The sequence below is a fragment of the Entelurus aequoreus genome, linkage group LG02, assembly GCF_033978785.1.
Source record: "Entelurus aequoreus isolate RoL-2023_Sb linkage group LG02, RoL_Eaeq_v1.1, whole genome shotgun sequence".
In the NCBI taxonomy this organism is placed as follows: Eukaryota; Metazoa; Chordata; class Actinopteri; order Syngnathiformes; family Syngnathidae; genus Entelurus; species Entelurus aequoreus.
In genome coordinates this window covers 46,526,988-46,541,744 of record NC_084732.1, presented here as the reverse complement: position 1 = coordinate 46,541,744, position 14,757 = coordinate 46,526,988, and the positions used below count along the sequence as shown (strand labels likewise).

The 14,757-nt window shown below is 37.3% G+C and overlaps 1 protein-coding gene across 3 annotated transcripts in view; it reads right to left on the bottom strand.

Annotated features, from left to right (window-relative positions):
* Positions 1-10,749, bottom strand: part of atxn1l (ataxin 1-like) — a 42,679-nt gene extending 31,930 nt beyond the window's left edge. For all 3 annotated transcript variants that reach the window (XR_009822017.1, XR_009822018.1, XM_062027923.1), the window contains exon 1: positions 10,619-10,749. The gene's annotated coding sequence lies outside the window, so the exon portion shown is untranslated. The remainder of the gene's footprint in view (positions 1-10,618) is intronic.
* Between the last annotated feature and the right edge of the window lie 4,008 nt (positions 10,750-14,757).

Genomic DNA, 14,757 nt, shown 5'->3' with positions numbered 1-14,757 from the left:
ATATCTGGTCACAGCATTACTGCAAGCGAATCGATGCAAACATGCTATTTTGGTGAGCTGTATGTACATATTGCATCATGTGTAGGTATATTTGAGCTCATTTAATTTCCTTTACTTATGTCCTCTGTATATTTAATTTATAATTGCATGTCTCATGACACATTATCTTTATGTAATATTGGCTGCGTTTCTGATAGTTGTTTGTGTGCCATTTATAAACCACCGTAAACATTACGCAGTTTGCAAAGATTGTATAAGTCCATTAGAAGAAGACAGCCTGCAGTTTCCTTTAACTTGGACAGTGGACACACATCTATACATTTGGCCATTCTAAGCCCGCAACTTCCAGGAGTTATTTAATCCTCTGAGAAGCCTCAGTTTTAGTAATATTTTCCAATGTTGTAAAAATGTGTACAATAAATATTAAATCTCAACATTTCTGTCAGCAAAGATTTGCGTCAGTAATTTTGATAGTAGGCTAATAAAGCTTATATAGACAGATCATGTGTTGCCTTCATTATAAGACTTATATAAGGCTTTTAATTTTTTATGGCTCAAAACAGATTTTTTTTTTCTTTGCTCCGATATGGCTCTTTCAACATTTTGAGTTGCCCACCCTTCGCCAAGTAGGACCTTTGATTAATTGAGAAAAGTAAAAATTAGTTAATAGTGATTTTAACTGTCTCCGATTCGATTTTTCAAGTAAGTTAATATTTAAATCTCCAAGCAAGACAACTTCATTTTTTGTGTCACATTCCTTAAAGGGGAACTGCACTTTTTTGGGAATTTTGCCTATCGTTCCCAACCATTATGACAGACATGACAGATGTTTTTTTGTTTTTTTAATAGTACATTTTAACTCGTAAATAAACGTAAACAAAAGTCTGCTTTCAGCGGAGCCAATGAGCGGTCCTATTAAGCCCATAAAGGCCAATAAATAACCATCCAAAAAGTGCCAACAATACTGTAATTACATGTCGTGATTTGAATATTAACCCAGTATTAGTGATATTGTTATTTGAAGCGCTAACGCAAACAAACTATTTATAGCAGCGATGTGATCATTACCGTGTGTCCCTATGTTTACATCGAGTGGTCTGCTGTTTTCTCGCTTCCCTGCTCCTTGGAAGTTTATTGTAGATGTATTATGTTTGTTGGCTCTCAAAAAGTCTGCAGTGAGTAATAATCAGTAAAGAAAGAAGAAAAAGAAAAAAAGAAAATGTTGTGATGCGTTTTTTTAAATTGATGTGCCGTATACTTAAAATGAACAAAATATGTCAATATTAAACGTTACTCTGAATGTGCTTGTTACTACATTACATATATATTTACAGTGTGTACATACAACCTTAACGGAGGTGTTTGGATGTTTTATTAAGGGATTCATAGGCAGAATAAAGTGGTTCTTATAGGCTCCATTGTAAGCGGACTATTGATCAAATTTACTTAATTAGAATGTATAAAATAAAATACTTCCATCGTTATGTCTTATATAATTATTGTGAATGATAGGCAAGATTTTTAAAAAAGTGCAGTACCCTGTTAAGTAGAGACTAAAACTTCACATAGAAAGCATTAGCGGGGGATGGAGGTCTATACATACACGTTATCGACATTTGCAGATCCAGTCTGTTTGTACTTTACGTCTTCCCTTACATCAGACCTGGGCATTCTGCGGCCCGTGGGCCGCATCCGGCCCTTTGTGCGTCCCTGTCCGGCCCGCGTGAGGCCAATTATAAATTACAAAATAAATTTTAAAAAGTATCTATGTCGAGTGTGCAATACAACGGTGCTGCTTTTGTTTTGAAAATCGTTATTTGTATTACTTCCGTGTGGACGTATGCGTGTGCGTGATTGTGAGTGAATGTGAACAGCTGCAATCATTAATTACAAAATAAAGTTGAAAAAACATCTATGTCGTGCGCGCAATACAACTGTGCTGCTTTTATTTTGAAAATTATTCTTTATGGGCGTGTGTCCGTGTGTAACCTGCGAGTGAAGGTGCACATTCAGCGACAAGTGATGCACGGTTTACACCCGAGACACTAAAAAGAGAAAAGTTGATGAAGAATGGCGTGTTTCCAACAAGACATGGACTGCCATGCAACATTCCCTCTAAGGTGCGTGCCTGCGCAATTGCGCACTGCTAGCGTCTGCTGCGCGCAGCAAATATATGCCGCGCACCAAATCAAATCCCATCTGAATTCTAAACAAAATAAACATATTTATTCTATGTAATTTTGCAATGCAACTTTGAGTGACAGTGACAACAAGCGGCCCTAACGGTGTTCGTCAACACCGTTCAATTGAACACCGTTCAATTATTGTAACGTCTATCGAGATGCTTCGAGGCCAGGAATTATATCGATCACTTTATTGAGCAAAACTGTTTATATTCGGCCAGAACCACACCAAAAACATAAGTAAAACACTTCTATCTGGAAAAACTAGTCATTTTCTGCCGTACAAACCAGGCCAAAACCAACTTGTCATCTGTCACCAACACGCATAGCACTAAACCACTGGTGCGTTTATGGCCACACAAAAAGTCGGACAACTCAAACACTACACAAAGTTACACTATGACTCCTCAGTCATACGTGTGCTTATTTTACTGTCATTTATTATTAATGTTAATTTATTTATATTAGTCATGGAATGCTGTTACACACACTATGTTGAAGTATTACTATTATTATTAATTATTATTATTATTATTATTATTTATCTTACGGTATATATCAAAAATAATATTGAGCAAAATTTAATTGAAATATTGTCGATGTGGCCCTCCAGCAGTGGCCGGGTTGCTCATGCGGCCCCCGGTAAAAATTAATTGCCCACCCCTGCCTTACATAGAACATTACCCATCCACCCCAAATTCGCACCGAGTCTTTCCAACAGAAATTGTAGCTTGGTACATGCAGTCCAGCCATCAGTGAATTTATACTCAGGCAAGCATAAAAAGTCCAGGTTTGGGTTACTTAATAGATGATGAACTTGGTCACATTTAGGCAAAATGCTTCTAATATTTAGATGTCCACTTAGTAGACCTCTTGGCTTATATTGTGGGTCCAAGATTAACTTGGCTTGGTTAATGGTGCTGTACAGATTTGCAGATTGTTGTTTTTTGAACACAGGGTTTCTGAGGCATAACCCACTCCTGAACTCACCCACTGCTATACTGCTGTTGTCTGGGTGTAGCACCTACTGCTGAGTTGTCACTATGATGGAGTCTAAAGGAGTCAGAGTCCTGGCTAGCGGAGGTGGAGACTCAGGCAGCAGGGGTGGAGGTTCAGCTAGCTAGATGTGAAGGCCCAGCTAGCTTAGGTGGGTACCGAGCAGCAGAGATAAGAGGCCCAGGCTGCAAAGGTGAATGCCCAGGCAACAGAGGTGGGGGTCACGGTGACAGAGGTGGGGGACTTGGCAACAGAGCTGGAGATCCAGACAGCAGAGGTGGAGGTGCAGGCGGCAGAGGTGGGAGTCCAGCTATCTTAGGTGAAGGCCCAGGCAGCAAAGATGGAGGTCCAGGTAGCAGACATGGGTGTCCATCTGGGAGTGATGTAAGCCCAGCTGGCAGAGGTAGAAGCCCAACCAGACGAGATGTTAGCCCAGCTAGCAAAGGCGGTGGCCCAGCAAACAGTAGTGTTAGCCCAGCCAGCAGAGGCGGAGGCCCAGCCGGCAGAGGCAAAGGCCCAGCCGGTAGGGGCGGAGGCACAGCTAACAGAGGTGGAAGCCCAGGCAGATGGAAGTCAAGCTGGCAGCGATGTTAGCCCCCGAGCTGAGGTAGAGGCCCAGCTAGCACTGGAGGTAGTCCAGCTAGTCATGGGACTAGTCCAGTTAAAGATTGAGGCCAAGGATTTAGTTCAACATCACCAGCCAAGAGAAGTATCAGCAAAATATTAAGAACAGGAGTGGTCGACCTTTGACAGCCTGTTCCTGTTCACCTGTGGGTGGCCTGGCATGGCCATAGTCCAGTACTCTTGTGAACAGCATGAGCTGACTCCATCTGGTTGGATACAGGGTAAGATTGTCCCTTTTTCTTGGACATGTTGAACTCAGCAGAAGATAGAGGGTTATCCACACAATAGAGAAAGGTGTTGTGAGGACAATCCAAGGTCTTTTTTGCTCTTTGGATGACTTTAGATTTTTCAGCAAACACACAGGACCTGGCAGCGCTTGTCTGCACCTCAGCAGCCATCTTGCCTTAGGACTTAAAACTTTAAAATCGACCCTGAAGCGAACAGGGAGCCAATGCAGCGACTAAAACTGTTGTAATGTGCTCAGGCCCTCTGGTCCTCATCAGCACGCGATTGGACAAAGTACTATTGTCCGGCGACCTTGTGCACTCAAAACATTAGGCCTTGTTCACACAGCAGGTCAATTCTGATTTTTTTGCCCAAATCAAAATAAGAATCAGATGTATTGGCCAATTATGTTTAACAACCAAAGACATTTGAATTGGTAGACTGTGATCTGTATCAGATTTTTTCATCTCTATGTGAATTCCAAATTTTTTTATAATCAGACCCAGGGCTTTTTGGTATGTTAATATAAGTCTGATATGTATCCGATGTGACTGCAGTCTTAACGATTGGGTCATGTTCATTTGACCAAATTGTCATCAAAAAGCGATAAGCGCCATCATTCTTTGCCAAAATAGACGGTTGCAAAATAAATAGGCAAATGAGCAAAAAACGGGCAAAAATAATGATTTAGGAAGTAACATTAAAGGCCTACTGAAATGAAATGTTCTTATTTAAACGGGGATAGCAGGTCCATTCTATGTGTCATACTTGATCATTTCGCGATATTGCCATATTTTTGCTGAAAGGATTTAGCAGAGAACATCGACGATAAAGTTCGCAACTTTTGGTCGCTGATAAAAAAGCTTTGCCTGTACCGGAAGTAGTGTGACGTCACAGGTTGAAGAGCTCCTCACATCTCCATATTGTTTACAACAGCAGCGAGAGCGATTCGGACCGAGAAAACGACGATTACCCCATTAATTTGAGCCAGGATGAAAGATTCGTGGATGAGGAAAGTGAGAGTGAAGGATTAGAGTGCAGTGCAGGACGCCAGGATGTATCTTTTTTCGCTCTGACCGTTACTTAGGTAAAAGGGCTCATTGGATGACGTCATGTCTGCCACATGCAGCGGTCGTTGACAAGGTACTGTATTTTCTTCTCGTGAAGAGTGACGCTAGACAACAACCACAACTTTGACATCTTTATCTACACTGGAACTAATCAGAATCATCAGTTTACTTTTAATGGCTGTTTTACTTATAAACCTATATACCTTTACAAAGATTGACTATACAACTTCTGAACGAGTCGCGGCAGAGGATGCTATTATTATTTGCAACGCTATTCGGCCGTTCGGGACATCCAATCCACTTTATTTGTATAACACATTTTAAAAAAACAATAGAAGTTTCACAAAGTGCTGCACAGAAGTTGAGACATACATACTAGGAGAGCCAATAATATCAAACATTTAACTATAAAAGAATAAATACATAAAATACATCAAAGAAAAGAAAATAGACTAAAATCACACGACTCTCATGCTGGTTTCAAAGCCAAAGAGTAAAAATATGTTTTCAGACTTGAAGACATTAAAGAGGGAGCCGTCCGAATAGCAAGAGGGATATTGTTCCAAAGTTTTGGACCCACAGCAGAAAATGCACGATCACCTCTGGATTTTAAACGGGTTTTTGGGACGACAAAAATAAACTGGTCAGCTGACCTCAGAGACCTTGTGATGGTGCAAATTTTAAAAGGTTTGACTTATATTGTGGCGCTAATTCATTAAGAGATTTAAAAACAAACAATATTTTAAAATGAATTCTAAAATGAACTGGGAGCCATTGAAGGGATGCTAAAATGAGGGTAATGTGTTCATGTTTTTTAGTGCCAGTTAAAAGGGGAGCAGCATAATTTTGGACTAACTGCAAACGAGCGATTGAGGCCTGGTGGGTCAAGAGAGAGCTATCATGTAACTAAAACTGTTAAATAAACATTGTAAGTTAACGACATGCTGGTGTTATTCTGTATTCTGTATGGTCATGTTTGGAGTTCAAAAATGTTTGTAAATATACCGCACCTGAAAAATGATTGACGGAGAAGGAGAAGTGTTTTGTGTGAGAGAAAAAGTTGTCTGTGCAGGAAAAAGAATATGCGTCTGAATTGAACCTGTTAACACAAGATTTGTCAATAAAAGTTGAAAAGAGTGTCATCACTGTTGGCGTTAACGCACTTTTTGTGTCTTTTTACGCATTGAAATAAAAAAGGATGTGCATTTGCGGGAGTCTGCACGTACCTGGGATGCTGATTTTTTATTTATTTTTTATTTTTTTTACCGACCCTGCCTTCTCCGGGTCAGAACTCCGGTTTGCTTGTTTGTTTGTTTTTTAGCGATTATCGCTTTCCGTCGGTGTTTTGTTTTGTTTATATTTGCCAGTGTCGTGCGAAATTCTGTATCCCTAAAAAAATGTTTGTGTCCCCTGCCGAAGGAGCGCGCGTGGAGGTGGAGCTCTGTTCCTTGCTCAGACAGCGGCAGCACTTCCATGTTATTAGTGATGTCAATGATACAAAATGTGGATTCTTACGATCATCCTTTGATTGTCAAAAATGTTGTTGGTGTAAATAAATGCTTTTGATCATCCGTACATGACGTGTTGTACTTGTATTCACATCGCTGCACACGCTTCTCTATAGTATACAGTACGTGTCATGCTGCAGAGCGGATGATCAGCCTATCTATTTTATGGAAATTACATTAATAACATCCTGTCATTTTGTTTATTTCATCTTCTGGTAGATTAAAAAATAACCAATATAATAGGAACAAACACTACAGGGTAGACTCAATTCCATGTACAAAAAAACAACACATATTTTATGCCAGAAAATGTGTCCGATTATGTTTATTTTCCTCAAGCTATGTACTAACATCATGTGGATTATATGTACAGACTTGGCATTGTACAAAACTTGTGAATTTGGACTCATTTTATTAATGACAAAAAAAGTTAGTAGGAGATATTTCAGCATATTTCTGTGCTGCCATAAAATGTGTCCCCCTTCTATTTCCCTCAAATTATGTAGTAACTTCATGTGGTTTATTATGTACACTTTTAGTATCATTTACAGCTAAATGTGTACATTTGGACTCATTTTATTATTTACAAAAAAATTAGTAGGGGAAACATACAGTATATGCTGAAAAATATGTCAGCCTATTTCTGTGCTGCCATAAAATGTGTCCCCCTTCTATTTTCTTCAATTGATGTACTAACTTCATGTGGTTTATTTTGTACATATTTAGCATAATCAACAACAAAACCTGTGAATTTGGACTAATTGCATTAATCACTAAAAAGGTTAGCAGGGGATACATAATATTTCAGTCTACTTTTTTGCAATATTTTTTTCATGTGATGCTCAACCTACAAAACAGTAATGAAAATGTTATTGTTACATAATAAAGATAACTCTTGTAGAAATATACACTTAAATATAGTTAGAACATTAACTATGCCTCTCAAAAGTACTTAACAATAGTCATACAAACAATATCACTATTACTTGCAATTTATTTTTGGGCAACAACACAAGCGAAAGATAATTAAGAACAACAAACACAACGGTACAAAAGTTGAACAATCTATACATAATACTAAGAACTAGGGCTGTCAAAATAACAAGTTAATCATGTGATTAATGAGAAAATATATCAGTAATCATGTACAGACTTAAGTTTACCGGTAATCATGCAATTTATTTTGGCCGTACACGCTCTTTTAGTTCAACTGCTATGCGGTCAGTGATCAGATCAATGCGTAAGTAGGTACAAAAATTAGTAAGAAGATTTTGACTGCTGTGATCACTGGCAAATTTACTTACAGAATACACCCTTGAAGAATTTTAGATAAAACTGTTTCTAAGTTTTGTGCAAATACTGTAAATGACATGGATTCAAGTGAAACGTTTAAAAACCTTCCTGGATGACATTCTCAGAATAAAATTGTATCTGTGTAAGCTTCCATTTTGCAAGAGAGTAATCACCTGTAGATGTGGCGTTTTTCAAACGACTGATGATCTACATACAAGTGACAATAATCAGTACAATTTGTCATATGCATGTATGCCCTGGCACACCATTATCATAATTTCATGACCAAAGCAAAACACTTTTTACACTTTTATACTGAAATAAATACACCTACAACTTATTAAATAAAAATATAGAAAAAACTACAAACAGCGGTAAAGTTTAGATCCATGAAGGAAAGAAAAAAGTGAATGAATGTTTATAACTGAATATATTTACATAAGCATAAAAATGTGTTTTCTTTTGTATTGTTTCTTTAATGAATTAACATTTATACAACATTTTTTCCAAATCACAATATAGAATGTGAGATATAACAGGATAATGCATACATTTATAATTTGTTTTCAAAACGGTAACAAAAAAGTGGGACCCCAAAAATTTACTGTGGGACCCCATTTTTATGACTCATAAAAATAATGTAATAAAGTGCTTTGAGTCTCTAGACAAAAAGCATTATAAAATATAATTTAGTTCACTGCACTTCACAAATCTAGCAACCTACCAACAAATAGATAGTCATGTGGGGAACACTGGAGCAAATTATATATTATATTTAAAAAATATATATATATATATAAATAAATAAAAAATTCTGAATTTGGGTTTTGTATTAGCTGCACGCATTAACTTTTATTATTATTACACTAGAACTGAACAACTAAAATATTTAGAATAGAATAGAAAGTACTTTATTGATCCCTGGGAGAAATTCAGCACCACAGGTTATATACATACACATTTTAACTACTTTATTGAGCTGCACCTTGTATTTGTCTTAATATGTGCTCTATAAGGCCACACAACCAGAACAGCAACATACTACAGGCCTGACGTTATTTATTTAACACATCACAATTACATAACTACACGGCCCATAGCAAAGTAGAGAAACTTTGTATTCATTAAATCAATAAGGGAACAAAATAGTACACCCTTAAAAAAGGACACCTTCTGAGAGGGTCGATAAAACTACTGTATATCAATATATACTGCGATAGACAAGTACTAGATATCAATAAAAATACGATCGATAAAACGTTCGATATTCGATATATATATATATATACAGCATTTTTTTTTTTTTGGTCGAAAGAAACCAGAAAGAATGAAGCATGGTTGGTTGCATGAACAAAGGCACCTGGTAACCTAGAAAAGCAGGAAGTGGTCATTGAGCAATGGGAGGGACATGCTAAACAGTATCATGTTTGGTTGTGCTGTCTTGCTGTTAATTCTCTGCATAGAGTGAGAAGAAAAACTTAAAAATGAATGATGCAGAGAGCAAAGAAAATGTCGATAAAACAGGAAAAGTCACCTCGACAGTATGGCAGTTTTTTGGATTTTCTAAAATGTACCGCAGTTCTCGGCCGTGCTCATCTTTTCTTTTCAACCCTCGTCCGTTCTCAGCTGTACGGAAACAACAGGTAGGAAGTAAAGTTTCTTACATGTATAAATAAAATAAACAAAACAAAATATAACAAATGTGATACTTTAAAATAATAATTTGGTCCAATAATATTTAAATAATAATTCTGCATAACATAAATTGATCATTTCCATACTTAAAAAAGGAATAACATACCAAATTAAATGTTACACAGATCACGTGACTTCCTGACAGTAAACCTGCAAAAGATTATTCTTTTCTGGTTTCCCTATGTTTACTTTTTCACACTTTGCACAATTTTCTTACCTATTCCTTATTTTTGCACCTTAAATTTAAAAAGGTTAATATTAAGTGAGTTTGTGATTTTAGAATTGTGTTTACATTGATTGTTTCAGTGTTTTCCATGGCTTGCGTTGACATTTCCTTTCTGCCTTGATAGCTGAGGGGATTATAATCACAGGGATACATTTGAAACAAAAAATATTGAAATTGTATATAGTTTTCTCCTGGTTCATAGTTTTCCGTAGATCATGAAAAATATCAATTATTATCGATATCGACCAAAATAAAAAAACATATGTATATGAAGCCCTACCTTCTGACAGTCCTATGTTGATACAACTATTTTTGGCAAAATTGCATGAATCTAAAAGAGGGTGTCATCATGAGCTAGCCAGCAGCGAAATCATGGGAAGGGCAGAAAACAATGTGTTTAAAAAATGTAATTAATGTGGGTGTAAAAGTGTTCCAAACAGACACTCCAAGATGACCACAGCAGCCATCCAAAAAGTCACTTTTACTCCGTTACACTCTATCCCGTTAACCAATGAATACAGCTCGAGGGCTACTTTCTACAACACAAATGAAGAATCAATTCGAGCTCTTCCATTAAATGCGAAAAAATAGTTAAGATGTTTGATTGTGTTTGTTTATTATTCTTATCATGTTCCACTGGACATTAACGCAGATGTTCCGGCTCGCTAGCTTCTCGGCTAACATGTTAGCTCAATCAACTCCAGCCCTGCTCGACTCATATCTCCTCAACAACCGCCCTGGCAATGCCTACTTCGTTCGTGTTAGACATAACGGAGCGAACTATTCATGCCAACTTACCCCCAATTGTCATCGCGAACAGACGTCGGTGTGAGGAAAAGAAGTTGATAAGATGAGATGTCTGACAAAAATCAAGGCTCACAAGTCGAGCCCATCTCGAAGGCCAGCCGAGGCGCGTGTCGATGACGTCACATGGTTGCTTCAATCTCATCCTCATCCTGAATACTTGGAACGTCAGATATTAATAAAGTGAACAACTTATTCATGTACAACATTTTTCTGTCATAAGTAAAAAAACAAATGCATTTGTCTAGAAAGTGCTTTTTTTATTTGCAGCCTTCCGCAGACCACACAATGACGTACGTGTGGTCCACTAATTGACATGATGGAACACCTAAAACGAGGTGACGGCTCACCTTCAAATTACGTTGAAGGTCACATTCAAATGAAGGAGCGGACCACTTTAATGACGTAGCGGTCCACGATAAAGTGATAGTGCGGCCTTGAGTGTGACACCAGCTGTGCTTTAACCCAAACGAAACACTTAGACAAGTATTTATTAGACTGTTTTACAGCTAAAGTGTATTTTTTTTGGTTCATGTTTACAGTCACAATAACGCTTATTGTCAGCAATGTACTTGTAAAGTCGCAGTTCATGGCCCACCAGCGGAGGGCGACACAGCAGGTTACAACGACTAGACGCGCAATGTAGTCAAGTAATAACTTTTTTTTTTGGACACGTTTAGAAATAGTCTGTTGTCTCGTTTGGTCAAATATTTGGTATGAGTTAGGATTTTGATGTGAAAGGCGCAATAGAAGAGTGGCCTTTCTGAGGGAGTGGCTTCCTCGTGACAAGCTGCATCAGCAGGTGCTCTAAAACAGGGGTGTCCAAACTTTTTCCACTGAGGGCCGCACATGGAAAAATTAAAGCATGCGGGGACCATTTTGATATTTTTAATTTTCAAACCATAACAAAATATATGGATTTTGTTTGTTTTTTACCTTTAGGGCTCCTGGGGACCATAAAGGGTCTAAGTCAGTGGTTCTTAACCTGGGTTCGATCGAACCCTTGGGGTTCGGTGAGTCGGGCTCAGGGGTTCGGCGGAGGTCAAGACACACCCGACTCATCGTGTAAATAAAAACTTGTCCCTATCGGCGTATTACGGGTACGGCAACAGCAGAAGTCAGACTGATTTGCAGGTGTGTAATTTGTTGTGAGTTTATGCACTGTGTTGGTTTTGTTCTTTGAACAAGGTGATGTTCATGCACGGTTCATTTTGTGCATCAGTAATAAAACATGGTAACACTTTAGTATGGGGAACATATTCACCAATAATTAGTTTCTTATTAACATGCAAATTAGTAACATATTGGCTCTTAACTAGTCATTATTAAGTACTTATTAATGCCTTATTCGGCATGGCCTTATTATAACCCTAACCCTCTAACCCTGTCCCTAACCCTCTAACCCTAACCAAATAACTCTAAATTAAGTCTTTGTTACTTAGAATATGTTCCCCTAGTGTCCAAAAAACTCTAAATTAAGTCTTTGTTACTTAGAATATGTTCCCCATACTAAAAGTGTTACCAATAACATATAACTTTGTCTTGAATTTGAAAAAACCCATTTTATTTTTCACTAAAGAAGGGTTCGGTGAATGCGCATATGAAACTGGTGGGGTTCGGTACCTCCAACAAGGTTAAGAACCACTGGTCTAAGTCATTTAAATGTTAAAAACAAGTCAAATTATTATTTTTTTATTTATATAACGCTTACAGTAAATCTGTACAGTATACCAACTTCAGGTTGATATAAAGTTTAAAAAAACAAAAAGGTTTTATGCCTTTTCTGTCAAAGACAACTTAGTTTTTTATAATAAAACTGAAATATGCAGTATTTCCCCCACTGCCCAAAACATTCAGAAAGCAATGTTTAATGTGAAGTAATTAGAGCCTTACAAATATCAATAATGCAGGACACCATTGATTTTAATTCATTATTATTTTTGAGTAATCACAGTGAAAAGATAAATAAAATCCCATTAAATATATTTGGGATCCAAAAGGTGCCCCACTCAGAAAGTGATACATTTTTATACGTTTTTTTTTTACTTTCAACACTTAAGTTACGAGCTCAACTTCAGATATATCTGTCGATTTTACGTTTGAACTATTATTTTGTTTGTTTTATGCTCTTTTGTCAAATAAAATGTTGATGTTTTTGTATGGCAACCACACAATATATGCAATATTTCCCACATAAAACATTTTAAAGTGAAATATTTGAAATAATTGGAGCCTTGAATAGGTCAATAATTGATTATAACATTAATTATTTTTTTTTTGAGCAATGGCAAAAAAAGAAAAAAGAAAGATAGACAAAAGAAAAAAAAAAGCCTGCATGGTAGCTTTGTGTCAAAATTGCAACTTTTTCTAGTTAGATTTCACCTCATTCCACTTTTTTAAATGTTTTTTTAATTTTTGCAATAGCATTTCCAGAATGTGTGGCGGGCCGGTAAACAATTAGCTGCGGGCCGCAAATGGCTCCCGGGCCGCACTTTGGACACCCCTGCTCTAAAATAACACTTACGCAAAATGATCAATATATGTATTACTCTTCCAGATACAATGCTGCTGATAATACACATATATGGTAGTGTTCACATGTGCATGATGAAGCACTTATTTAGTCATGTGTTGTCATGTAATATGAGGTTAGCATAGTTATTCTGACATTTTCTGAAACAGATAACCTATTCTAGATTGCATGATTTATAACTAAAGTTCAATTTAAGATGTGGTTTATCCATACATACATTTATAAAAAAAAGACTAACGTGTAACCCTGTCCATTTATAATAGTACTAGTTGTGCACAATATGTATTATTTATCGCTATTTTCATTATACCTTTGTATGTAGAAATGGCGCCGCTGAAGTGGCAGCTGGTTGCCTAAGGTGTGTACTATTTTAATGTATTTTGTGTCCTTTGATGTTTCCCTCGTTTTACCTCATTTTTTGTGGACTTTTTGTATATGCATTGCAACCACATACAGTCGTGGTCAGAAGTTTGCATACACTTGTAAATAACAATGTCATGGCTGTCTTGAGTTTCCAATAATTTCTACAACTCTTATTTTTTTGTGATAGAGTGATTGGAGCACAAACTTGTTGGTCACAAAAAACATTCATGAAGTATGGTTCTTTTATGAATTTATTATGGATCTACTGAAAATATGACCAAATCTGCTGGGTCAAAAGTATACATACAGCAATGTTGTTAATATTTGGTTACATGTCCTTTGGCAAGTTTCACTGCAATAAGGCGCTTTTGGTAGCCATCCATAAGCTTCCGGTTTAATTTTTGACCACTCCTTTTGACAAAATTGGTGCAGTTCAGCTAAATCTGTTGGTTTTCTGACATGCATTTGTTTCTTTAGCATTGTCCACACATTTAAGTCCGGACTTTGAGAAAGCCCATTCTAAAACCTTTATTCTAGCCTGATTTAGCCATTCCTTTACCACTTTTGACGTGTGTTTGGGGTCATTGTCCTGTTGGAACACCCAATTTTTGTTTAATCTGACCACAGAACTTTCCTCCAGGAGGTTTTATCTTTGTCCATGTGATGTCAGATGAAACAAAAACTGGGCTGTTTGGCCACAATACCCAACAATGTGTTTGGAGGACAAAAGGTGAGGCCTCTAATCACAGGAGCACCAATCCTACTGTCAAGCATAGTGGTGGTAGTATTATGCTCTGGGCCTGTTTTGCTGCTAATGGAACTGTTGCTTTAAACGGGACAATGAAAAAGGAGGATTACCTCCAAATTCTTTAGGACAACCTAAAATCATCAGCCCGGAGGTTGGGTCTTGGGCGCAGTTGGGTGTTCCAACAGGACAATGACCCCAAACACATGTCAAAAGTGGTAAAGGAATGGCTAAATCAGGCTAGAATTAAGGTTTTAAAATGGCCTTCCCAAAGTCCTGACTTGAATGTGTGAACAATGCTGAAGAAACAAGTCCATGTCAGAAAACCAACAAATTTAGCTAAACTGCACCAATTTTGTCAAGAGGAGTGGTCAGAAATTAAACCAGAAGCTTGTGGATGGCTACCAAAAGCACCTTATTGCAGTGAAACTTGCCAAGCGTCATGTAACCAAATATTAACATTGCTGCATGTATACTTTTGACCCAGCAGAT